At 43.0% G+C, this 26,363-nt stretch overlaps 3 long non-coding RNA genes across 4 annotated transcripts; all 3 read left to right on the top strand.

The window, feature by feature from the left end:
* Positions 1 to 408: 408 nt before the first annotated feature.
* LOC146758441 (uncharacterized) lies at positions 409 to 4,826 on the top strand. 2 transcript variants are annotated; one of them, XR_014934162.1, is made up of 3 exons: positions 409 to 570; positions 3,629 to 3,730; positions 4,689 to 4,826. It is a non-coding gene; the product is annotated as an uncharacterized LOC146758441 (long non-coding RNA). The 2 variants fall into 2 exon arrangements; XR_014934161.1 differs by lacking the exon at positions 409 to 570 and adding an exon at positions 3,227 to 3,390.
* Positions 4,827 to 5,974: 1,148 nt separating this feature from the next.
* On the top strand, positions 5,975 to 11,892 carry LOC146758440 (uncharacterized). The gene is made up of 4 exons (XR_014934160.1): positions 5,975 to 6,080; positions 6,628 to 6,721; positions 8,936 to 9,193; positions 11,133 to 11,892. It is a non-coding gene; the product is annotated as an uncharacterized LOC146758440 (long non-coding RNA).
* A 3,452-nt stretch (positions 11,893 to 15,344) lies between these two features.
* On the top strand, positions 15,345 to 22,681 carry LOC146758439 (uncharacterized). Its single transcript, XR_014934159.1, has 3 exons — positions 15,345 to 16,520; positions 21,159 to 21,488; positions 22,041 to 22,681. It is a non-coding gene; the product is annotated as an uncharacterized LOC146758439 (long non-coding RNA).
* Positions 22,682 to 26,363: the final 3,682 nt, after the last annotated feature.

The following is a 26,363-nucleotide window of genomic DNA, read 5'->3' as shown; positions in this document are numbered from 1 at the left end:
GACATATTCCTTTTCTTTTCAAGACTAGGTAAATCCATGCTAATCCCTATAGTACCACTGAAATAAAGGGCTGGACCTGACATTGCTATGGACAACCCTACACCAGGAATGGTTTGGGCTCAAGAAGAGTTATGGAGGCTGGTAACTGGTGAGAACAGATTAAACTGAGCAAGATGACACATCTGTATCAGCACGACTAGCTGTAGAATAGAGCTGCTGATAGCCTTGCTGTCATTAGGCTGGAATAAGGGATGTAGGAAACTTTGCTGGCAATAGCACAGTATCCTTTACGATCTTGCAGCTGTCCGTAGGCTAAATCTGGGCACCAAAGTTAGGGGTCCTTAGAGAAGAAACTGCTTTGGGAAAGGAAAGAAAATCTTCATATTGTTTTCTTTATTACAGAGTGGATTTAAACATTTTCAGGCTACAAATGTGACAATGCCAAGGGAAGAAAAAACCTGTGTCTGTCATGCTCAAGCAGGCTACACGCAGCTGAACCTGCACAGCTACATTAATGCTATATTGGATCGGCTCTTCTCTTCCTGCAGGGTGCAGTTACAGCCTGACTTGGTAAGTGTGCTCTGTTCTCATCCATCCCCTGTGCTGCTCCAACTGGAATCCCCAGAGTGCCCATCTCAGTGTGCACAGCACACTCTCAGTCTTCTTTTCTCCGTCATTGCTTAGTTTAGGTTCTTGCCCTGGGTGAGTGTAAAAGTAGGCATGGGAAAAATGGGGACATGGTCCTTGGCTGGATAGCAGGGTCTGAAAATCACACTCAGAGTTAATGCGAGTGGTGGGCTTTGAAGCAGTTTAAATCAGAAAGCAATGCTGAGCTGGGAAAGAGATGGGTACATAGTGCTGATGTGGGATGGGGATGCGTTTGGCCACTCGGTCCATCATCTCTGTTATTTTATCAAAGGACTCAGCACAGTCCTGTTTAGTTAGTTTGATTAGTTAGTCCTGTTCAGTTAAAACTAATTTTGGGGTGGAGCCAGCAGGAGGCTTAGAACTCCATACTGCAGTGTGCAGGTGGCTCTGAGCCACTTCTTCGTCCTATTAGCAAAGGAACAGCAGGGTTCAGCCCCAGCAAAGCTCCAGGTGCAAAGCAATGCGCAGCTCCAGAGGATATGCTGAAAATTGTTCTGGGGATTTGCACATCCTTACAACAACGGAGAGTCTGTAATGAAATGTTTGCTTATCATCCATTTAACCCACTTGGAAGCAATCTGAGCCTGCATTGTAACCTCAGGTCAAAACTATTTTGGATAGCCGAAACTCATGATAAACACATGCTTTTGGAGGTTAGGAAGCCATCAGTGGGAGACATCAGATTCACTTCTTTACTATTAGAAGGGAAGAAAATCCAGGAGTGTAGAGAGTGGTGAGTTTTGTATAAAACATGAAAAGCAGGCAGAGGGAGGGGGCAGGAGGAAGGAGGAACCTTTTTTGATACCAAACAACATTGCTTCTGCAGCAAATCCTTTTCCTTGCCATTTAAGATTGCACTTGAAATAAGGAGCCAGCTGCAACCGGGGGGAGCAGAGGGCAGCCTGTCCTTTTGGGTGCCTGATTGGCTCTTTCGTGTATACCTGATAATTACCAGGGAGCTGGAATCCAGTTGTGCTGCTTCCACATGCTCTGAGTAATGCTATAGTCGTGGCAGCCCTGTTCTGTCTGAGACCTCCAAAAGCAGGGCACAGAGCACAAGCCTTTTCTAACAGCAAGCTCTGCCTTATCTGAACATTGCCGTAACCAGACCTGCTCAAGGTCTGCACCTGCAGTGGGATTTTCAGCTTGAATTAAGAATGCTTGATTCAGGTATCTAACTTAGGAAATATAGCTTTGTTTCTCAGCTTCACATAGGCATCCTTCTGCTTTGTAATAGGAGAGCAGAATGTCAGGTGCAATCTCAGGGATGTGTCTTTTAACCACCTCATTGGAGTCTGGAACAGAAGAGTGAAACAGTGATGGGGTATCTCTTCCCTAAAAATCACAAACCTGTACCTTTAAGCCACCCAACCTGAAGCTGTTTTCTGACTGAGGGGCAGAGCTCTGTGCTGCAGCTTTTCCCTTCCTCCCCAGTACCAGCCATATCATACTCAGCATGACCAACATCACACCCTTGCAGAACTGCTGCCTCTAATAATCCCGCTGTACAAGGTTTTCTACCATAGCATCCAGCTACAGGTGCAATCAGCAAAGCAAGCTGCAGGGATGCAAGCAGAGCAGAAAGGCTGCATTGCCTCTTCCTGGGGCCTTTGGGCTAAGTGGGCTCAGTTTCCAAGTTGGGAGATGTTGGTTTATTATTTTTTTTCCTTCTTTACTTTTATCCCTTAATGGTCAGAGATGGCAAAATCCCTCTGGGATCTGTGCATTCAGCTTTGTTCTTTCTCCCTCTCATGCTGTCACCGGTAATTAAAGCTGAGTGAAAAACCAAACATGCTATTTTTTGAATAGATATTTGAAATTTAAAGTGGAAAAAAAAAAGTTGTGAAACTTGTCAGATCAATGATTTGACACATATTATTTAGCTGGCTCTAAATATTCTGGAGTGAGAACTTAGCTAACAACTTGTTAACAAAGCATAATTTGTAATAAAACCAATCTCTCTTTGCTTGCTGCAATTTGCAATATGGAGATAATTCTAATAACTGTCTTAAATACTGATGTGGTCCTTTCGACTGCAGTTTCTAAGAGTTTCTGCACTGCAATGCACAGCGGTAGGATGGAAATGAAAACAGAGGTGGGTGGACAGTTGGACTAGATGGTGGTCTTAGTGATCTTTTTCAACTTCTATGATTTTACCTTGCCCAGCCACGCACAGGATGCGTGTGTTGCAAAATTAGAGCCAGATCAATGCTCAAAGCAATAGCTCATCCTTCTAAGACTAATTGAGACACAAGGCAGAATTTCTTTGACCACGTGTATATTTTCATCATTTTTCTCATGTCAGATCTGTGCTATCTCTGGCCAGACCAAGATGTCTCCCCATCTTTGGGCATCTTCTAAAGACCACTTTTTAATGGAAGATCAGCTGCCCCGTCTTTCTCTAAAGTGCACTTGTTCCACCTCACACTTGTAAACCACGGACATTTTCCATGCAAAATGAAAGGAGGAGCACAGCTCGCTACCAGTTTTAACTCTATAGAGTGATGTAGCATATAATCTCTATTATTTTTCCTGTGATTTGTTAGTGACTGTTGCTAGGTGATGCCTTTTCCACTAAGCATAAGTGAGCTAATGTGAGGGCTTCAAGAATGTTTTATTATATAATTAAGCCCTTGGTGGTTCTGACTTCTGCTTTACCAAAGTCTGGTATCTTTTCCTTGTGAGCAAATGGAGTTGTTACAGCATTATGCATGGGGAAACTGAAGCCAACACATTTTCTGGGTAATGTTACCATGTCCTCCTTTCTTTTAGTATTTGTTAGACACAGCTATCTGCCTATCATGGTAGATCTGAAAGTGTTTACATGGGAAACACAAGAAATGCATGGAATGCATTACCTACCAGAATCATTAGTGAGTGCCATTGATGTGTCTCCAGACACCAAATGGCATTAAACAAATGTGGTACCATTACTTTGACATCTGGATACTCAGTCTAAATGTAACCTTTTGCTTCCTAGGGATAGGACTGAACTATAGAAGAGCAGCTTCAAGAGGACACCACCAGACTGAAAGACAGAGGCAAGATTTTCCTTGACATCTTTGTGCTGGGGAGCCTCAAGGTACAGTTTGCTTTGTTGTTGTTTGTTTTTGTTTTTGTTTTTTGGAAGGTGGGATAAAGAAATGCATGGAAGGCATTAAAGTGAGAAGGTGCAAAAAAGCAAACCCCCAAAACAGAGCAGGAAGAGTTTGTTTTCCATCAAGCTTCTCACTAAATATCACCATCAGTATCTTCAGTTGGAGGGGGGAATATTTGGACTGTGAGGCATTAAGCAACCCTGAGGCAAATTTGTTTAGCATCAAGGATGCCTAGCAAATAAACAAGAAAAAAAACCTGTGCAAGGCAGTGTTGATCAGCCCTGGCACTGCGTGTGAAACTCCAGCTTAACTGGAGAGTGTCAGGGTAGGTGAAAGAAGTGCCTCTGTGATTTTTGTTGTAGACTCATGTCATTCATTCCTGTAGCCTTCATTTCCCCTGTTCAATTTGTAAGAGATGACAAGTCATTCAAAGTACTTCTGTTTATAGAGAGCCTTGGTAATCCAACACCATGGCCAGGCACATTCCATGAACTACAGATCCTGTGCTGACAGGTGGGCTTGGTGAGCGATTATTTGATGGGCACTGTGGGTGAGGCTGGAGGGGAATAGCAGGAAAAAGTGTTGCTGAGTTTTTGGAGCAATGTTACTTAACATCGTCTTCCTGCTGTGCAATCTTTGGGATGCTGCAAAGCATAGAATAGAATGGGTGTTAGAATGCTCATTATGTGTTAGGTGTATCAGAGTGCTCAGGATCCCAGCCACAGGATCCCTTATGTTTGAAGGCTTTAAAAATGAAGAACAAAAGAGTCCTCAACCAACACACTCAACAAGTAATAGGGCCATTGGTAACAGATGAACAACAACAGACAGAGTGCTAAACTAATAATGACTATAGCAGAACCATCAGCATGAAATGCAGTGCTCATGGAATACATTTAAAGTAGCCAAAAGTGTTTATTCTTTTTCTTCCTATCTCACAAGTTGTAGGAAGGTGCATTCAGAGTCAAGTGAGAGATGAGGGTTACCTGCCACTTAATAGCCAGACCCAAGCAAAGGGCAATTTCCAGGATACCAACCTGAGGCATCTCACCTTGAAGCAGAAGCCAGCATTGTTGCTCAAAGCAGCAAGTTCCCATTCATAGTTAGGGCTTATGTTAATAAATAAAGATGGAATTCTCCTCGATCTCCATCACACAGGCCCAAACAGAAAAGTTTGGCACTTTAGAACATCAAGCTTTGCTTTCATCTACATGCAGGACATTATTCTGAAATTCCTATTAATCAATTCAGGAAAAAAAAAAAAAAAAGAATTAGAAAAACAATTTGAAAGTTTCATAGTAAATGGGGTTGTCATCTTTTCTTAAAATGGAGGGTAAAGGAGGCCCTGTAGTCTTCAGCTGTTGGCTGCGTATGCCATCATCCCCGCCACAGCAGGTAAAGTATGAATGAGAGCCATAAACAAATATTGATGATCATTTCCTCCTGTACTCATGCAGGAGCCTGGTCACATCATTCTTGCTTCGTTAATTTACAGCCAAGTCGTTAGCTCTATTAGATCTCTGTTTACTGGGATACCACTGGCTCAAAACCCACTATTTTTCACAGCAAGTGGATGCGTATCATGACTGTAATTTACTGCATGGTGTACCTGTGTGCTCCCACATTAGCTATAATCTGTTGTGCCCATGCCAAAGTTTCAGCAGTATTTGGCATTTCACAGATGCGGTATTTATCACTGAAGTTCATACAAAGTTGCAAACCCTAACAAGGCTTATCAGCTTTTACAAACCATCTCTGCCCACTGGAGTGTGACATGCTGAGGGTAATTCCACTTGCTGTGCAGCCATCAAATGCAAAAGGGGAAGAGAGGCTTCAAAGCAGCATTTTGTATCTCTTTAAATGAATCATGAAATCAAATGTCCATCCAGTCTTCAAGTTCCCACAGGTGAGATGTAACCTGCAAGTTGGGCACTTGGAGCAGTATCTTAGTCACATTCACACAATCTTGGCATTACTGATGTGGTAGTTACGCCCCTAAAAAGCGCAGTGTGTGAAGGGAGCTGGGTTGTGATGCTCAGGTCCAGTGCTTGCCCTGGGTGGCCGGGGCACACCAGGGCTCTCTGCCTTAGTATATTTACTACCAAGATGGAAATCATCATTGTTACTGGATTTATTTCAGGGGTATATCAGCAAGTGTATTTATATATAAGCATATAAGACTCTATCTCTGAACTTTAAAAAAATATATATGTATATATATTTTTTTCAGGTTGGATATTAGGAGATACTTCTCACAAAGAGCAGTGCTGCAGTGGCACAGCTGCCCAGGAAGGTGGTGGGATCACCATCCATGGAGGTATTCAAGGAATGTGGGTATGTGGCACTGAGGGACGTGGTCAGTGGGCACGGTGCAGGTGGGTTGATAATTGGACTCGATAATCTTAGTGGTGGATGTATCCTCTGACAAGGAAATATGCAATGGCTGAAGAACAGGGTAGGAGAACTTACAGCACTGTGAAATGCAAAAGCCATGTTAACTGCAGTTGCAAAATCCAAAACTTAGGTAATTTGGTGTGTGCTGATACACAGCTGCAAATGTATTTCCTTCCTACGGGTGCTTCAGGGACATTGGTGTGTCCTTTTAATTGCCATCCCTGCATTTATTTGTTATACTGTGGCCGCAGCAACCCGTGCTACTGAGCAGGCACAGCCCCAAGCTGACTCCTTCAGCTGGCTGTGGGAGCCCCATGAAGAGCATCCCTGCAATTAAAACAGACACCGCCACACCTATGGGCAACGTTTCCATTGCCTGTTATTTATCATCCACTGTGCGTGGCAAAAATTTCCATAGTAGCAGTTTGTACAGCTTCAACGAATGTTGTTCATCAGAAAGGAACACCGATGTGTTTTTTCACTCCAGGATTGTTTGCAGTTAGTGGGATCCTAGGCACAGGCGTTGCTCCCTGCCTGCCTCCATGGCTGACTCATGCTCCAACCTTGGTCAGGACATCAAGGTGCTGTTGCTGTTATCTGTTTCTCAGTGTTTAAAATGCATGTTCTGTCCTCCTCGCAGTTCTGACATCATATAACATCCTCTTGGCTCAAGCACTGATGTCTCATTTCAGATATACATTATCCTCTACAAAAATTACCTTCCCACCCTCATTCCCTGAAAAAAAAAAATAAATATCAAACTATTCAGAGCTCCAACTTAAAATGGAAAATGGAGAGCTGTGTGGATAAGAGGATGCTTTCCCATTGTGAGCTGATAGCATTTTTTCTCTTGAAGCACTCCCAGGAGTGCTGGACCACCCGGCAACCCAAGTTAGAATTTGTCCTTCAGCTCTTTGCCAGGGTTGGAAGGGATGGTTTCACTGCAGGTGTCGGATGGCTGCAGGACAATGCCCTGTCCCTGTCCACCCCATCCCATACCCTGCATCCTTCCTGCCCTCTCTCCACAGCTGCTTTTTGCATTACTTCTGCTGCCGGCTGCTTGCTGCCTCGGCTCCAGCAACAGAGGAAGAGGAGGAAGCAAGAGCAGACAAAACAGTCTCCCCACTGCATTTCAGCCTGGCTATGCAAACATTTGCAGCAGCTAAAAACAGCATACAGAAGGAGATTCATGCCCTAGACCTGTATTCCTGGGCTGGAAAAGCTCTATTCAATCAGCAGATCCTGCTGCTGTTTTGTTAATCCCCTCTCCTTTCCCACCTTGCCCCTGCCAAAGCTCAGAGCCCATGGCCAGAGGTGCTTTTGCACCAAAGATACTCAATTCCTCCTTGTTTTTCATTCCTCAGACATTTTTGAAGGATGAAGTAGACACTCACTTGAGGATGCTTTATTCTTCTCTGACTGCACAAGGTGCCCAGATACCTTCTGTGGGTGTAAGGCAGGCTAAGTCCAGCCCCAACAGCCAGCCCCATCTGCTTGCTGGGTGGGAAGCTCTTGTTAGTGTGGCTACGGTGCTCTGTACACAATGGACAAGAGGTAATAGCCTTAAATTGCAGCAAAGTTGGTTCAGGTTGGATATTAGGAAGAACTTCCTCTCAGGAGCAGTGATGCAGTGGCACAGCTGCCCAGGGAGGCAGTGGAGTCACTGTCCCTGGAGGTGTTCAAGAGCTGTGGGGATGTGGCACTGAGTGACGTGGTCAGTGGGCATGGAGGGGGTGGGCTGACTGTTGGACTAGAGGATCTTAGGGGTCTTTTCCAACCTTAGTGTTTCTGTGATTCTAATGTCAGCCCCTGGCCCTGTTTTGTCCCAGAATATCACATGGCACACAATAATTATTGTCCTCTGAGTCATTTAGGTGTAGATGCTGCATGGTAAATGTGTATCATTTGCATTTAGCTAAACACTTGAGCCACCACCACCTGAAGAGAGTTTAGCATCATCAACTTTGCTCCCCTACCAACAGGTTTCTGGTGGCACCAAAAGGTGTCTAATGTTTCCAGGGTCTTGAACCCTGATGGTTAACCATGGGGGAAGCCAGTGTCCCTTCACAGAGATAGTCCCAACCTCAGATCCATAAATAAGTCACCCTCTATCCAGCTTGTCTATGTCTGTGCCATCTCAAGCACAAAAACAGGGAGGCTGTCAGCCTGAGCGCAGCAGCAGATCTTCAGTGTCACAAAGAAGCACAGAAGGAAAAGCAGTCTGTATGATAGAGAAGGACACATATCATGCCTTTACTTTGTACTGCAATCTCTCGGTATTTTGTATGTGCTTATTGCTCTGAGTTTGTATCCCTTTCCCACCTGTACTTACGCTGTCTTTTTTCTGTGGCTTGTTATTATTTCTATTGAGCAATCTTCAGCCGAACTGGGAGATCTTGCAGTGACTCACTTACTTGAACATTATTGCCTAGTTCTTTACACAAGACAGATTGGATATGAATGAGATCTCTTGTCCTCATGAGCATTGTATTTATTTCACAAGACATTTTCTTCAGAACTCTCCCTGCAATAAATTATGTGGTATATTTATTTTTTTTCTTCTACCATGCTATAGCTCTGTGCTTTTTTTGTTGTTTCTCATTTTTCAGACGCTGCTTCTTCTATGATCTGCTGTTGTTGTTTTCTGTTTTTTCTTCTTACAATCCCTTAACTATATACTTGAGACTCTTTCCCTTGTGCATTTTTAGCATGCTGCATGCATTTGACGTAGTCAAACTGAGTGCTTGAGATAAGTATTTAAAGTAACAAAATGAATTTCCTCTTTTATCTTTCAGACTTTGTGTAATGACTGGGGGGAAAAGAAAAAAAACACAAGGAAAAAAGGCGAGCAGGTGAAATGTTTTATATGAAGCCTAGAACTGTAAGGAAATATACTGTTATGTATCATTTTCCGATCACCATAATGTCAGTGGGGTGAAAGGCTTCAGAGTGGTTTACTTCTGAAGAATCACTTGCCTGGATTTCAGCAGCTGCCTTTGGGAAGAGCCTGGAACAACACATCTGCTGACACCCCTGTGGTAATCAAAGGGAGGGTGAGTATATTTGGGACTGATGACCCTGAAATAGGACTTGGGGGTATCATATGTCTGAGGTATTTATAGGAATCCCATCTTGGGACTAAATCTCATTGCCAGTGTATCCATCAAAACTTCATTGTGTTCCCTTCCTTCCTAGCACTACTCCTTGATCTGGCAGTCCCTCTTGGCCTTTAAACTCCCACATTGCTTGGTGGGGATGTGATAGCTAGCCCAGATTAAGCTTTCGTGTAGAAATTGAAGTACCAAAGCATCTCCTTCTGAAGGGAACCTTAGAGGATCTCTTCATTAAAATGCACTGAAGATTTACCTGTGGGTCCTGCTTGAGCTTGTGTCCAATGCGTGCAGTCAGGCAGGAGTACATAAAAATACAGAAGATCTCAGACCATTTCTCCAAGGCTGGTGCTCTACTGTGAACAGCTAAGAACTATTTTACTGGTTCATGTTGAAAACTAGAACTAAACTTCTTCACCCGGAGTGCAGCGCAGAAGTAGGACATGTCATTCAGGGAAGTGGTGGGATTTCTCTCCCTGGTGACTTTCAGGGATCATCTACACAAGGCCATCCCCAACCTGATCTAGTGTTGATGTTAATACTGCCTCAAGCGGAGGTTGGCCTAGAAACCCCCAGAGGTCCTTTTCAAATGGTTTTGGTGTGTTGTGGTTTTTTTTGTTCCCTATGATTTTACAGTTCTGGTAAGTGTGTTACAGTAAAATAACCAGATGGATGTTTTTGGAAGTATAGAACAGATACCCTGAAGGCAGAAAGCAGTACGGGGAGGGAGAAGACATGGGGAGAAAAAAATAAAAAGCCACTCACTTCTTTCCATTTATGAGTTTGAGAAGCAGGACTCCTACAAGGAGCTGAGAAATTTGTCTTGATTTGGAGATGAGAAAAACAAACACTTCTAAGTAGCTTCTCACACTCAGCCTGCCCTCCTTGTGATCCTCGTCCTGTCTGGAGAACGGTAGACAGAGTTTCAAATGTTAGGGTCAGGCTGGTGCCTGCTCTGTCTAATCAGTTCAGTGTACATATCTTTCCAGTAGGGATTAAATATGTCTTGTCGCCTGTGGTTTTATTAAAGGGCAGAGAGGAGGCAAAGGAGCCTTTTACTTCTGACAAAATTTCGGCTGCTTGCCTGAAGTATATGCTGCTGGGAAAGGGAAGGAGGAATGGCCAGACCTCACTGGTGGTGGGCTGTATCCATGCTCACTGCCTCTGTGCATGCGGAGAACTCTGTAGGAGAGTGGAAACGGGTTAGAAATGGGATGGTTCAGACAGCACCCAGCATCCTCCTCCATTACCTCAGTCTGGGATGGAAAACTTAATTTCACCCTTGGCACAGGCCAGTCTCCTTTGCTCCCTTTCCCCTGTGTGTTCCTCTTACTGGATTAGGCAGAACCCACTGCTGTCACTGAGAAAGATGATTTTTCATGCAAAGTTATCTGCTCAGGGCTGGGCCAGCTCCAGCTCTTCTGCCAGTAGATGTCCCTGCTCACACAGCTTGCTGTCTGCCTTAGGAAACCGGCTTCCGAAACACTGAGCTTCACATCTTTCCTGATGAGAAGTGTTCGTATAGAGGTGTTGTGTTTTTTCCCTTCTGTTTTGGGCTTGTGGTATAAAGTTTAATCAAAACCTTTAAAGGCTGACACTGAAATTAAACAGTCTGATCATTTTTTAATTGCCACACGTTCTTTTTGTGATCTGTAAGTATTTGTGTGTTTGTTTATAAGGGCAGTTGGAGTACTGACCCCAGGCAAAGACCCCTGTTCTGCTACTGTGTTCTGCCCTTCACTCCTGTACTGCATTGTGCATCCGCATGAGTTCTGCGGTTCATAGGGCAATACTGTTAATAGGCTGACAGTTGGACTAGGTGATCTTAGAGTTTTTTTCCAACCTTAATGATTCCATAGTTTTTCCCTTTCTTACTTTGCAGCATTTTTTTCAAGCAGATTTTGATTTGGTGCAGTGCTTGGAACAAAACAAGAGCAAACAAAACCCAACAGCGCTAAATGCTGCACTCTTGCTGCATGGTGGAAGTAACTTGAGGAGTTTACTGAGAGTCTCAGCCTTCAGCCTTGCAATACACCTTCTCTAACATGAGGATCGATCAGCTTGCTTTCATAGCCACATAGGTGAGTTTTGGTGTTTTGTTTAGTGCTCTTTATTATAGTGTCTCAATTATATACTTCTGAAAATTACCACCAGATCCTTAAAAGAGCAAAGAGCACCACTGCTCTCTGTAGAAGTAAGGGGGTGATAATTGCTATGGAGGAGAAGGAGCTTTGCACAACACTGCCTTTTTCAACTCTTTGCTGTAGGTGCTGGGTTGGGTTTCCTAGGGCAGGGCAGGATGGCTCTGGCCATGCTCTCAGATCAGGGCTGCATCTCTCCCCAGCAGCCAATTGCTTTGGCTTCAAAAAGATGAACCATGAGCAGGGGAACGGCTCATTAACTGATTGGTGGAAAAGAAGCACTCATTGATTTCAGAGCATTCTTTTCTTGTGCTTTGCCTTTGTCTTCTCGGGCAACTTTCTCTAAAATTTATGTCCCACGTTGTCACATCAGGAGGAAAAAAAACATGAGAAATGTTTTGTTATTTCAAATTTATTGCATATTACGTCAGCTGGCATTGTGGACTCACAATATGTAATGCTTCATAAATTATGAAAAATAAATGCTTTATGGGCTTACTACGCACTCTGTTTGAAAATCATTGAGCTGGGGAGACTCACTGACCCCCGTACAAATTAATGTGCACATTATTTTCATTAGTGCAGCTCATATGGGAAGTTTGAATATCTTTATTTCTTTCTGTAAAGGGAAACAAAGATAGAAGTAGCTTGAATCCCGTTAGCTTTTCTGGCAAGAAGCGGGTATGGTTTCACCCAGCTCGTAACCTATTGCTTCCCTCACGGTCATTGTTATTCCAGGCCAAAGCTTAAGCTCCAAATCAGAACTGCAGGGACTTAGAATGCTCTTCCAAAGGTCAGATCCTGCAGCCAGGCAAACTAAAACTCCACCTTGGTAGGACTGCATCTACGCAAGGACTGCAGGGTGTGCAGAAACATAGGAAAGCACAAAGCAGCCTCCTACAGCAATGAAGGTGTGGGGCAGGGCTCTACTCAACTGTGTGTGATGGGCAGACACAACCAAACCGTGCAGCTCAGCCATCAAGGGCCTCACCAGCTGCAAAAGTGAAATCTCAAGGCACCAGCAACGTTAAACCTGATCAGAAAATGGCAGCCTTCAGCTCCAAGCTGCAGGAAATGGAGGCAAACGTCCTCATCCGCCTGCATGGGAAAATGTGTTGTCCCATTTTCTGAGGAGCAAAAGTTCACTGCAACATGTGGTGCATGGGAGGCGTGCATGCTCGAGGGGAGAAGGCACCATGACGTTAGGTACAAGGAATGGTGAAGTGCTCTCAGCTGATCTGTTTTTTTTTTTTTTTTCTTTTCCCCCTTTGCACCCGACTATTTCTGTGCATTGCAAAAGCAGGTCAGGTGTTGCAACTCTCCCACTCTTTGGGGTGTTTTTTTGTATTGCACTGATCCACCACCGTGCTTCTAATGAAGCCATCAAGGGCACAACCATGAGCTCCCTGTGCAGCTTATGTGATGGAAATCGTTACTCCAGAGGGCTCCTTAACTTGGGGCTGGATGGACTGAAAACACTTCCAAGTTATTCTCTCCTAATTCAACTCAGCTGAGGCATCAAAATGTCGGGCAGATGGACAAGAGCTTTTTTTGCTGGGGCCAGCCAGCTTGCTGCTGCTGTTAGGGCTATTGCAGTCAACACTTAGAGGTTTCATTTTATTTATTTCTGAGCTTTGCAGAAATTAGCCTTTACAGAAGCACATTAAAGGATACTCCCATGCTCTCAAGTCCCTAACTTTGCTATAAAATGGATTAAACCAAGCCCTCTAATTGTGCCTCCTCCCAGTAGTTTTTGTCCTGTCTGTCGAACTCTGCAGTTCTAGAAGGGGGGACATTCTGTTTAGAAGTTGTTGCCTGAACAAAAATCACAACAGCCATTTGGCCGGGATGGAGTGAAAATGATTTTCCTGGCAGCCGTGTGTTCTCAAAACGATTCACTCCATCCATGCCAACCTCGGGGACTTTTTGTGTTGGGGACAGGCAGGAGAAGAGACCAAATAACTGAATTACGCCCCGACTTCGTACTTACATTTTGTCGGTAAAATGAAGGCGTGTATTTGCCTCTCGCATCCAGCGGAGGGCAGTTGAGCTCCACGAGAGGGAACGAAGCGGAATTAAACCGCGGGGTGAAACTCCCGAGGAGGCAACGGAGGATGGAAATTAACCGTTCTCTGCCTGCCTGAAGATCGCTTAGGAATACCTGCAGGATTCAAAAGGAGGGAATGGAAGGCTGCTCGGTTTGAACTGCTTTGTTAGTAGAGAATGAGAGATCTAAAAGTTTTGTTCAGCAGTCGAGGAAAAAGTCTTGCGTCTGCATTACACGAGTTTCAGGGGTTTCTGTTTTAGATGTTAATCAGACTTTCCAGTATGTGGGTATTAATGAGGGAAGTTCCTGATTTTCCATTGCCTTCCTGACCTCAGCAGCATTTAGGTTTTAATTTGGCACTCATAATTTCAGTGTGAAGACCAATTTTTTAAAGGCAAACGTTCTTTGCTTGTTGTCTCAGCTGTACCAGAAGGAATAAAGGCAGATCTCAGGAGCTGAGCCTGCAAGGCAAATCTGGCCAGTGCTGAAACTGGGACCAGTTTGGAAAAGTTCCTTTACAGGAAAACTTTTAAGCAAACATTCCAATCAGAAACAGAACCCTTACCACGTTCCTCTTAAAATCTGCTCTCCTCCACTTTATAGCACGGACCCTTGGGCTACGGCGGTCTAGAAAAATCTGAAATAAAAACCACACTGTTTTCTGGGTCTGATCACGCAGCACTCCTTCAAAACAAAACCCAAGGAATAGGAGGTTTAGGCCCTCCCGACACACGTTATTCTTTTTAAAAGAAAACACTCCAGCGTGTCTTTATTGCAAATGCATCATTTTAGGTGCGTTGGCTTTGAATGGAATCACAGGTGGGTGGAAGCAGAAAGCTTTCAAGTGTTTGCAATAGCAGTTGCACGTTAACGCTGTGATGGTCAGCCTCGCAGTTATTTTTCACATTAGCAGGCTTATTTACTTCTCGTATTTGATTTGCTTCCCCTTTCTGGCGTCATGCTGCTGTAGTAGGAGATCGGGCACAAATAAGTGCTTGCACTGAAAATTAAGTTTCTGTAAGTAACTATTTTTAAATGGTTGCTTTTATGTTTACTGCTGAAGGATCTCGAGCACTCCTGCCAGAAAGGGAAGTATTTATTATCTCTCTTTTACAGATGAGGAAACTGAGACACTGTGAAATTAAAAGCTTGGGGAAATTAGTACACAGTAAATTACGGTGTGAATTTACTGTGTACGAACCACCCTGCACGAACTCATCAAGCGGACTGGCAAAGAAAAAGGATTAAAGTCCTTTAAATTATCTCGCATTTGCCATGGACAGACAGCTACCACGGATCAGCCCCTTTGGAACCCGCAGTGAGCCGTCCGCAAGGCGAATCCCTGGGAGGAGAGGGGCAGAGTCCTGGGCTGTGCACTGAGCAGCTTTGTGCTGGAGTTTAAGAGTTGCTAATTTCCCCAGCTGACCAAACCTTAAGGGGTTTACCTAAAAAATGGCAAAGGAAATCTTAAAGTAAGACTCCCTTACAGTCTTGAAATCAGAAACTGTGAGTTGAGGCTTTGAAGGACAGAGGGGACTGCTGGCTGCATCCAGGGAGCAGATGGGTTAAAGCAGTGAGTTAGAATGGTGAGGTGGGAAGGTGGTTCCATCTGTCCTGGGAGCCCCACCATACACCTCCTCCAGCCCTTGGGCTTGGTCCATGTTTGTGCATCCAGGATGCACGGTGACCTCCTTGCCAAGTCCCCTTCACTCCTAGCAGTGTCATTTCTGGTCATGGCTCCAGCAGGGACCTCTGGGCTTGGGAATCTCTGGGAGCTGCCTCCTCACCCCACAGCACGCTGTAGGGCCAATGTTGAAGCATCTTTGGCAGGAGTGTTTCCCATTGTTGCTGACCCCAGCTGGGCAGAGGAGCATTGGAGGGAGCTGGGGTGAGAGCTGGTGGGAAGGCGATTACTGACAAGTTTGTTCCACTAATAAACAAAGACATAAATGACGACGCTGTAAAGAAGAAGCAGGATTCTGCGGAGAAAGCCCTAGAGAGACCTAGTGAGGAGAGAGATGTTTAAACGACAGTTTTACATTACACCACTTTGTGAAATATGTGCTATTTTAGCTCTGAGCTGGAGTCCAGTTAGAGCTGCATCAGGACTCGGGAAGCAGAATGTATTTTAATGCCCTGTGAGCAGGAATAGCTGATAACTAGTACATTTAAATGTGAAAAGCAGAACTTTTCTCTGGGGGATGTATTATTTTTTTTTTTTCATATGAATTTAGTCGTCGTAGTTTACATTACAGCTCTAGCGCTCCGCTAGCAGTCATTTATCTAATGACTTACATCTCTCAGGCTGCAGAAAATGTAGGATAAGAGAGGGAGAGAGAGAAAGGGGTGGTAAAGGGGAAGTTCTTCATAATTTGCATTTCAGGGCTGAACCTGGGATCATAAATATACAGAAGTTGGAACCTTCCTAATATCCCTCAGCTATCTTTTTTTTCCCCCCCCCCAGAGCATTACGATATGAAAACAATGGGATTAGGGCACTATATGCTTCAATCCCTCTCACTCCTGATCCCTGAAATAAGTGTAAATAGAGCTGGATTTGCTTCTAGTATAGCTGAAATTAAGACAAAGGGGTATGTCTGAGATAATATATATATTTTTTGCCTGTAAAGCTTCGTCATAGAAAATGCCTATCTGTGCTGGGGAAATGGCTTGCACATAATATGAAAACCATCTTTTATAGAGGCAAACCAGACTCACCAGGATCTAATGTTGAAAAGGAAGAAGTTTCTCAGGTATAATTAACCTGTGGAATGCACTACTGTGAGATGCTCTTGAAGTACTGTCATTAATAGCATCTGTCTTCATAAGTTAGGGCATCAGTGACTTGATAGCTGAAAGTGAGAAGCAATCTGTAGTGTCCCATCATACCGTGTCTCTGCTGGATGAACAGAGTGTGGTCGGAGTGACTTTTGGAGTGATGGTCCCTGCTGGAGTTAAAGGAAGTTTTGGTTCCCAAAACCAGAAGGAAGGAAGTGGAAGAGGGAGCAGCATGAGAGATACCACAAGAATGGGATAAGGAAGGGAAGAACTGCACTTGGGAGAGGCGCTACCGAGGAGAAAGGTAGGTTATGGTGTTGTTTCCCATATTCCTCTGTTCTCAAACAGATTAGAAGTTACTGATTGAGATGGTGGCTGGTGCAAAAAGCAGGTAGTTGTGCCCTTGCTCTTCTGGAACATCTCAGGTCTTCAAGCCCACATCCTTTGAGGGATGTGTCTCATGCACTGGGGTGTAACTGTGTGTTGATGTGTATCTATGGGGTTGGGAGAAGGGCCACCAGAACATGGCTGGATTGAGTTGTTTCACTAAAATGTCGAATCCAATTCACTAAACAAAAGCTCATTTGGAGAGAGAGAGAGAAAGGTAGAAATGGGAATGTGGCTAAAGAGTTGCCAGAGAGATAAGCTGAGGATAACAGTATTTGGCGATGAGCTGGACTTCTGTTTGGTGCTGTGAGGACCTATACAGCAGTACACAGTCCATCAATGCTGGTCATCAGGAACTTTAATACCAAAATCATGAGAAATGTTTGAACTTCAGATTATTCCAGAATTCAGTTGCAGTTTAGCAGGTTGTTAAGGCTGGTGCTTTATATATATAAAGCATATATAAATATATACACAGACAATATATATACATGTGTGTACATATATATTTTTATATATATGCTTTAGCTTTCTTCTCTTCAGTCGTTTGACTGATTCAGTAGCTTTCTCTTGAGCCTGAACCAGGGGAGCCTTTTTGTTAGAGAGAGATTTGATGGAGCCATTCAAAGCATTGAGGAGTCCACATCAGAGTTCTTCAGAGGTTTCATTCAAGGCCAATTCATCGTTAACCTGAATATTTGATTTGAAGTCATGCTGGTTTCACATGTCACACTACCCTGGCACTGCGTGAAGGTGGTGAGGGGAGAGACTGGAGGGGGGAACAAGAAAGCAGGGAAGGATTTGGTTATCAAAGCAGAGGACTTAGATTCAAAAGTAATCGACAGAAGGAGATTACTTTGGCTCATAGTCCAGACAGGGGCTCTATCCTAGTAAATAAACCACCCCCTTGTACAGACACAAACCCCTACGTGTGCATTACCAGCTTCATGCAGAGACAGGGAGATGTTGCCATCACTTTGCTGCCAACCTGGCCAAACCTCCGGTTTTGCTGAAGCCTGACTCAAAAATATTAATAAAAAGAAATGATTTTACCCTTTCTGGTCTCACTTACAGCAGGCTGCTAATAATGCCTTATGAGGCCGCTACATAGTTCAATCAATAGTTTGATTTTTCTGCCGTAGAGCTGTCAGAAACACAAACCCCATGCTCAGCTGGCTGAGTGAGGACCTGACCACAGAGATGGAGAGGAAATGTGGGACAGTGGAGCTTTGTGACTTATGGGAAACTTGGGCATGGACTTCTCTTGCCGAACCCTATCTTCTGTCTTCTCCTATGGCTGCATCCTGCTGAATCCACCAATGATGCTGAGCACCAGTTATTTATTTCCATGTCACCTATGGATACGTTCAGGTTTGACAAAGGGGGAAAAAAACGATTCAGCATCTTTTGAAAGAGGGAGGCTGATTTTCATTCGAGACAGAATGGCTCATTTTTACCTTTTTAGCTCCTGGAAGAGTAAAAAGTGAGAGGTCAAACCTGCATCACCATGACAACCCCTGCAGTGAGGAGTTTGAGCAGATGAAGGGGAGTGATAATGGAGCTGAAGTTTCTGCCTGTTCCTGTTGTTGCTGGGATTTTTGCTTTTCCTTATTTCTTTTCCTTAGGCCTTGTAAGGTGTGGCCCCCATGCATTTTGCGAGGATTGCAAGTCGATGTTGGGTGGTTTATAATGCTGTCACTCTCCATTTGGGGTCAGGCCTTGGTATAGCACTGCCTGGTGTTAGCCATATCAACCGTGTGAAAAAGAGCATCATAAGATGCAGAAGATCAAATATCACCTCACTTGAATTTCCTGCTCTAGTGCTGAAACAGTCTACCAGCAAGTGCACTTGTATTACCAGATTTGCAACAAAGGCAGCTGTCATCTCTGCCCTTCCTCATAAAACCTTTGGTGTGCACAAATAAGCTCAGGAAAACAGCCATTCACTGATGAGAGAAGGGATTGCACTAATGAAGCAGTCCAACATGGAGTGGAGGCCCAAGGCAATGTGCTCAGGAGGGATCGCAGGTGCAACTGGGGTCTTAGTTGAGATGCTGAGCTCATCACCTAATTTCCCAGACCAGCACAAGAAGGAATGTGCAAGAGCAGACTGCAGACAGTTGAGGTTACAGCCCTGAGTAAAAATGAGTGAAACTGGAGTGACAAAAACAACCTTCCAAATTCCTTTTTACCTAGAAACTGAGCCTAGTCCAGTGAGGGGGTGGACACCAAAACAGCATCAACAAAATACAGATGGCACATTTTTCCAGTGTCAGGGATATTAATTTTGCTGGAAGATCTATCTCAGAATCATGAAACTTCAGTGAAATTTATACAGCGATCAGTCAGTTATTCATAGAAGAAGAATAGTCAGAGTTAGTACTAAAGAAGTTTTCAATGGACATAAAGTCTCCAGCTGAAGCTGTTGTCTGTGTCCAAAGGATTACACCGAAGCTTTCTCAGAGGTGATGAATTACTACGTTTCTGCTTAGTGGAGGGTTTCTCATATCTTCTTCCAAGTGGTGGACATGGCCCTTGTGTCAGGATGGAGCCCATCAACCAAACAGGCAAACTGCAAAGAAAGAGCTGTGGCTATGGTTGGCCTACCACAAGATTTGGGACAATAGCTGCATTAACATACCCACTCAGCAGGAAAGCAGTGCTGGGGTATTGGGATCAGCATGCAGATAAATCAAAGCGAATCCGAGCGATAGTGATATGATGTTGCAATAGTAATTCACTCCTGATGACGACTTAGAAGAAAAAGCCAATTCAGAGTTTCACAAGCATACAGCCCTGTGGGACAGTATGAAAGAAAATAATCAGTTTAGATGGAAAGAAAGTGGAGGTTATCAACTGCATAAATAGAAGCCTGGCAGAAAACCGACGAGATAATTTTTGAACAGGCCTTGGATTGTAGTCTGTGTTTAGACAACCGATTTATGAACTGCTGGACACTTGTATATTAATCAACAAATCTGAAAAATTAGGTTAAATATGAAACTCCTCTACGCAAGTGCATTGCAACAACACTGATTTAAACAAGATGTTAGAGCATGACATGAAGTGCAATTTCATCCTGACAACGATGAGCCAGAAACCTCAGCTTTCCTCTTCCCGCGATGTGACTGGGCTCTCTTCAGTCAAATTTGAGCATTCGTTATGGTCTTGGAAAGGGACAGAGCTCCCGTCTGCTGGTGCAGCTCCAGCAAAACTCTTCTGGGGAGCTCATTCTTTGTGGACAAAATAGTACATGCCAATCACCTTGGCACCAGATCACTTGGATGCTTTAATTACATTTATTTTACTTTTATTCCTCGCCACAACTCTCCTTAGACATATTCAGCCATAGTGGAGTCAATGAAATCTGATGCTGGTTTGAATTTACTAACAGCTCTGTGTGGGAACGTTCTGCAAACAACTTGCAATGATCTCCACCTTTTCACCCTTCTGTCCCCCAAAGAAAAAGAGAGAAATTAAATTACAGAGCTTTATTTTACACTTTACTTGGATAATGATTGAACATAAAGTGATAGGTGACATCTGTGTTTTCTTTGAAACTGTACTTTTAACACTGTAGATGATGTAGGTGGAGCTCATAGTCTTTGAAAGATTTTAAGAGATGTGCTTTCCTATGGCACTGGAGTAATTGGTCACAAAGAAAACCAGCCCAGGAAAGGCCAAGGGACCTAGTACAGAAAGTGCGAAATACCACATTCAAAATGGAATTAGGTTAAACCCCAGAGAAGAAAACCACAAGCAACATATTTCTCTCTTCAGAGCTACTCACGCGTACCCTTCATCCGTAAAGGTGCTGGCATGGCAAGCAAATATTGCTGTCCAGAGGTTAAAGTTCAAATGCATCACTTGAGTCAATGAGGAGTTCCACCAGGGCAGGATGAGCCATTTCCTTTGGGAGTGGTGAAGGTGGGGTAGGGTGGGGGGAGATGTGGGTGTGTGGTATCGGATGTAGGCACAGCCCTTGTACAGCGATTACCATAAAGTTTCAGTAAATACAATAGCCTAATTTTGTGTGGAGGTACACTTTAATTAAGTTGCCGCAGAACAATGAGCTGCTTCCATAAGAGCTGTGAAAATCATCACAAGGGACTGTCCAGAGGAAGAGAGAAACAAACAAGAGAAGCTCTCTTTGTATAGAAAATATGCACAGGAAGTATGTTGAAAAGCTGCTCCCAGTTAATTTGCTTAGGAAGAATTAATAACAAACTCCAGCCTTTTGCTCTGTTTTCACTCCCTATCCCAAAGTATCGTGGTGCTTACCAGGCTGAGGGAGATGCAACTCATTTGCAGGGTAATACCAGAGCACTGCAGCACATTGGGTGTGATGCACACTGGTGAGCTTAGCCAGGTTGAGATGAGTTGCCTCTGGGCTAGAAAACTTTGTGTAAGGTTAACACCAGATGTAAAAGGAAAAAACCCATCCTTCTAAAGAGTTTGCGATGCATTCCTCCTGTCAGTATGGTCAGATAGAGAGTGCTAGGAGAACATCACATTTTCCATTGCTTTCTTTAATTCTTTTAATTTCTTTAATCAGGTCTGAGTTCCTATTGTACTGGAACTGTTGCAAGAAAACAAGTTTGCCTGAGTGTTTCTACCAGACCCTGGAGGCTTGAGCACAGGCAAATACAGGCAAGTTCAGCCTTTGTTCATCACAGTATTGTCTTCTTGAGACCAGAAAGCCCAACGAAGGAGCATCTAGGAGTCCCATCAGTTATGTTATAGCTTGGGTTGACTTTGGGCTCAATAACACCTACAGGACCTTCTGAGATGTTCCCTAAATCCTAGCCAGATATAAACCCTTCCAAAACAAGGGTAACAGAGCAACCTGATGTTTCCAGAGTGTGATTTTTGCCTCAAAGCCTTGGTGAGTAATGGGTATAAATTACCTGTGGTCTACTTATTTTTTATTTTACCTCATGATATATTATTGGTTCTTCTGCCAACCGATAGCTTGCAGCTATGCAAGCCTCAGACAGACAGGCTAGATCTTGGGAAGCACAAAATCACTTGGTGCTTGTCTTATATCTAGATTGTAAAGGCTTTGGCCAGGAACCACCTTTGTTTGCTTTTTTGCTTTTTGTGTGTGTGTGTAGCTAGGTAACATAGCTTGGCCAACTCCATGACAGTTGTCTTGGACATGGCTGAAAGGCATTACCAGCAGACAATCAGCCCTCAGTGCGTACAAGTTTCTGATGCTTGTTTGAGAGCTGAAGCACTTGTGGAGTTTGAATCGAAATCTGAATACATGTGACTGAAATTGGCTCTCTGTGATTATTTATACAAGTAAATCTCTGCTTCTCAGAAGTTCCCAGAAATCAAATGCCAGCTCTGTCTGATCTTTTTTTTTTTTTTTTAAAGGAGTAAATATTTGTTGAAAATTCTTTGCTATATTAATTTTGCTCTGCTGCCCTGATAGGGATGGTGAGTGGCTCCTGGTGTGCATCAATCAGCCTTCAGTGAAGAGGGACCTAAAAAGCTGATTACTTGGTCCATAACATGCTATCCTCAGAACGAAACCCAAACTTTTCAGGTATACCAGCAAGTATATATATACTATATATATTAGTATATATACTAACAAGTAGCTCATTTTCCCTCATATATCTGCATAGCCAGCTAAAATATTCCAGGAAATGTTCCTCATTTCAACACTTGGTACGTCAGGTACAGGTATTTTAAGCAGGAGGTAGTTTAAGCAGACACATATTTCCATGTTTTCCTAACCCCCACCTGAAAGCACATCTGCCAGTAAGTGGTTTGTAACTTGACAGTCAGCCATGGCTGTTTTTTCAGTGCTGTATAATGTTCTCATTCCCTGTTGCTGACCTTTTCTTTTTTTTTCTTTCATTTTCACTCTCTCTCTCTTTTTTTTTTTTCTTTTTGTGGTAACCCTTTTACCTTCTTTTCCCCTGCTCAGACCCATTAGCAGGATGTTGTGCAATATGGTGCTTGTCATCTGTTTCAAAGACACAGTGATGAGATACAGGTATGCCAGATGGATAAACCTAGTGTGACTAATTATTGTGTATTTGCCTTTAATTATTATCATTTATTACCAGAGAAAAGACAATAGAGGTTCTCAGACTCGTAAGGGAATGTCGGCAGAAGGGGATTGTTTTCTTTTTTGTTTTTTTTTTTTTTTTTCTTTTCTCTCTTTTTTTTTTTTTTTTTTTGCAAGAGAGTGGCACATCAGCAAGGAAAGTTTTCTTCCTGGGGAGAAATGTGAGTTAATGTTAAGACAAGAGAAATCAACGTGACCCATGCAGGACTTTCCTTTCCCTGACATACTTGAGAATCAGATATCAGAATCTCACATATAATAGTTTATCTGTGATTATAGATCAACTTTTTCTTTGCTTGCATGTGTGTAATGAGTATGTGGGTATCCTTCAGTCATCTAGATGAGTATTTTCACTGAGAGAAATGAAATCTGTAAGTCCTTGCGAAGTTGTAATTTTTAAGTAAATTAGGCTTGGGGTAGCAAATATCATTGAAAAGTTCAGTGCCATCAGACTGAGCCGTGCTGTCTTTGAATTGAAATTGCTTCCATATTTGACCCTAACATATAGGATCTCTCTGGTTCTTGGCATATGTGTAGTCTTTTCTCTTTCAGGTACTGTAACCTTATTATTACTAAGAATCCTTCAAAAATGCAGATAAAACATTTTAAAGTAGAGAACATCTCTGTTAGCCTAGGCCACTTTGCTCAGCTTGGGATCTACAGCCAGGCATGCTGGGCTACTTTGAGAATCATAGAATCTCTTGGGTTGGAAGGGACCTTAAAGCTCACTCATTTCCAAGCCCTGTCATAAGCTCGTTGTCCCCCACCAGATCAGGATGCCCAGGGCCCCATCCAACCTGGCCTTGAACGCTTCCAGGGATGGGACATCCACAACTGCTCTGGGCAACCTGAACTAAAGGTTGATATCATTAGAGAACTTTTGGAAATGTTAATAATACAGCCCCCAAAGCTGCTTTCATTTTGCAGCTGAATCATCTATTATTTACTAGCACAGGCAGGATTATGATGGCTCATAATTTTGATCTTCTTGCTTATGGGGCACAGCACTTTAATTTGGAAGCAGCCATACTGATTTGGTAAATAGATTGAGGAAGAGCTTTAGACGTGGGCTTTAAAATTCATGAGGATCTGATTTAGTACATCCTACACTGATATTTTTGCATATTGACTCTGGCTAAATCGTGTCATAACCTGGAGGACCAGTGATCACCATGATCTATCATAGATAGTACAAGGCATAATCAATGTTGCTAGTCTGCTAAAATATTTCTATATATAGTATTTGTCAGAAGAATACATGCAAAGCTACTAAAAGGAACAAAGTCCGTACATGGATGATTTACAAACAGGAGAAAGGGCTAAATTTGCCACTGTTTGCTCTGAATAGCTTACCCAGATTACAGGCCAATTTTGTTTTGGACAGAAATATTTTCCATTGCAGAGTCTGCTAAAGTCAACAGAATGCTATTCCTTTGGCTGCAGGATGGGCTGAAGGCTGGGTTGTATTTTGGGATTGGCAGCTCTGTCCATCTCCCTTTAACCCATTTGACCGCAGATTGATTGGGACTTGACTGAGCACTTAATTCTGTGATTGCCTTGATTGTGGACTCCTACTCCTAAACCTATTTCAATGATGTTAATATATAGCAATAAAAAGCTGCCCCTGATAACCAAAAAATATGGTATTAAGTTGACAGACCAGGTATTAAAAATGCAGAACCAGCCTAATGAAATAACTTGCCTTTGGTTGCAAGAACCTTCATCATAAGAAGATTTAAGGCTAATCTGACTTGGAGCTGCTTCATTCCAATTATTTTTCAGGAATTTTGGGGGCTTTATTTTTCTTTTCAACATCATTATTCAGTCTTGACAGTTCTTATTTTGTTAATTTTTTTTGCATATTGAGTAAATGAGAAATCAGTTCACAACAATTCTTAAGGAGAAATGAAATGCCCAGTAATCCAATTTTGATCAAAATGCATCTTTGCTTTTCAGGGACCGACCAGCCTGTGCAGTTATCTCCACATGCACAGAGTTGATAATAAAGCAAAGTAAAGCTCACATTCTTTTCCCAGTGAGAGAAAATCTCACGTGGTGGTAATGGGGCATTGTTCAGCTGGAGAACAATGTGCTGTTCCCCCAGCGTGTGGCAAAGCAGAGAATGACAAGATGATTTCTCCCTGTGCTTCTACTTTTGTTTCTCAAATGTTTACAGGCCCAGAGTAAGCCTTTTCTTCACCCTTGCTGGGTGGTTCTCTTTCCTGGAAACCTTTCTTTCTCTCTCTCCTGATGCCTTGTGTTTGCAGAAGATAGCTCACTACTGCAGCACTTTTCCCAAAAGCAGCCTTGAGAAGGAGAAACAGACACAGCTGTCTTCACAGTCCTGTTTTAAAGCTCCTCTGCCTTCTGTTTCAGCATCCTTCGCTACTTGGTTTTGCAAAAGAACCCCCACAAAACAGCAAACACAGAAGAAGCCAAAACGCATCACAAAAATACAGTGCCTTTCCAAAGAGTGTCTGCACAAAGAAGCTTTGTGGTGTCTCACGTTTTCCCACAGTTCGTTGGATTTTTGGATTTATGCTGGCTTCAGCTTAGTCCCTAACTGCTTTTTATTCACCTTTGCCCTTTGGAAGTTATACCTAAATGAGCCACTTCATTCCTCTTGTGCAACATCAGCAAAATTGGTGGCTTTGAAATGTTTGCTTGCAATCAAGCAAAGCTGCTCCACTTCTGTGAATGTCCTTCTTCCTTTCCACCACCCGTTTCCTCACCAACTCCTAACTAATGAACAGACTTTTCTCCTGTTCATTTTTCTTCTGCCATCAGTTTACTTCTCCACGTTCCCAGGGTTCCCAAGTGTGTTTATGCTCCTTCCATCTTCAGTGGCTGTGTACTGATGTTGCTTCAGGTGAATAAGCAGTGGAGAGATAAAAATAAATGGTTGAGGACTCTGTATGAAGTATATGAATAGTTATTGGATGGAGGTGTTGGATGGGTATATATGAACATGTATATGAACGAAGATATTGGATGGTAGGTATAGGACTGGAACCACATGAATTGCATTTGTAATTATCTTGACATCTTAAGTAACAGCCAATTGTTTCCTAAAGGGGGAAAATGAGAGAGATAACAGATCACTATAGGACATTATGAACGGTATCTCTTCCTAGACCAGTAAATGGCTTCTTTTCCTGGCACTAAGAAACAACCATGCTTATAACTAAAAAAAAAAAATCAAACTTTTCATACATATTCTATTGCATTTCCAAGTTACCTTTATTTTCATTTAGCCATCACTTGTTAGTTTCTTGTTTGTATCTGTTCTTTTCAAGACAACTTGTGTCTTGACTCTTCACCCTTTCTATTTTCCTCACCATCTAACCTTAGAGCATTCCTCTTTTTTCTCTCTGAAAATCTGCCTGCTGGTATTTTCCATGAATCCATCTGCATTGAATTATTTATAGTTACAATAAGGTCCGCTTTTGTCTAATGTTTATTTTCTTTAATAACAAGAAACATGGGGAAAATGTTCCAAAGAACCGAAAAAGGACTTGACTTTTCCTGGACGCCAGGCAACGGTAGCCAAAAAGCACAAAACAAGCCATAGGATGTTTGTAAGATGATTTCTAAAAATAATAATACTTAGTACTTTGGTATCTAATGTGATTTTTTGCCTTCATTATATTTCCCAAATCTGAGCCTTGGTTATAATGT

The sequence above is a fragment of the Coturnix japonica genome, chromosome 14 (assembly GCF_054131305.1).
Source record: "Coturnix japonica strain WE chromosome 14, WE-NBRP24, whole genome shotgun sequence".
Classification (NCBI taxonomy): Eukaryota; Metazoa; Chordata; class Aves; order Galliformes; family Phasianidae; genus Coturnix; species Coturnix japonica.
The sequence above is the reverse complement of the archived record's forward strand: the minus strand, read 5'-3'. Positions and strand labels throughout refer to the sequence as shown.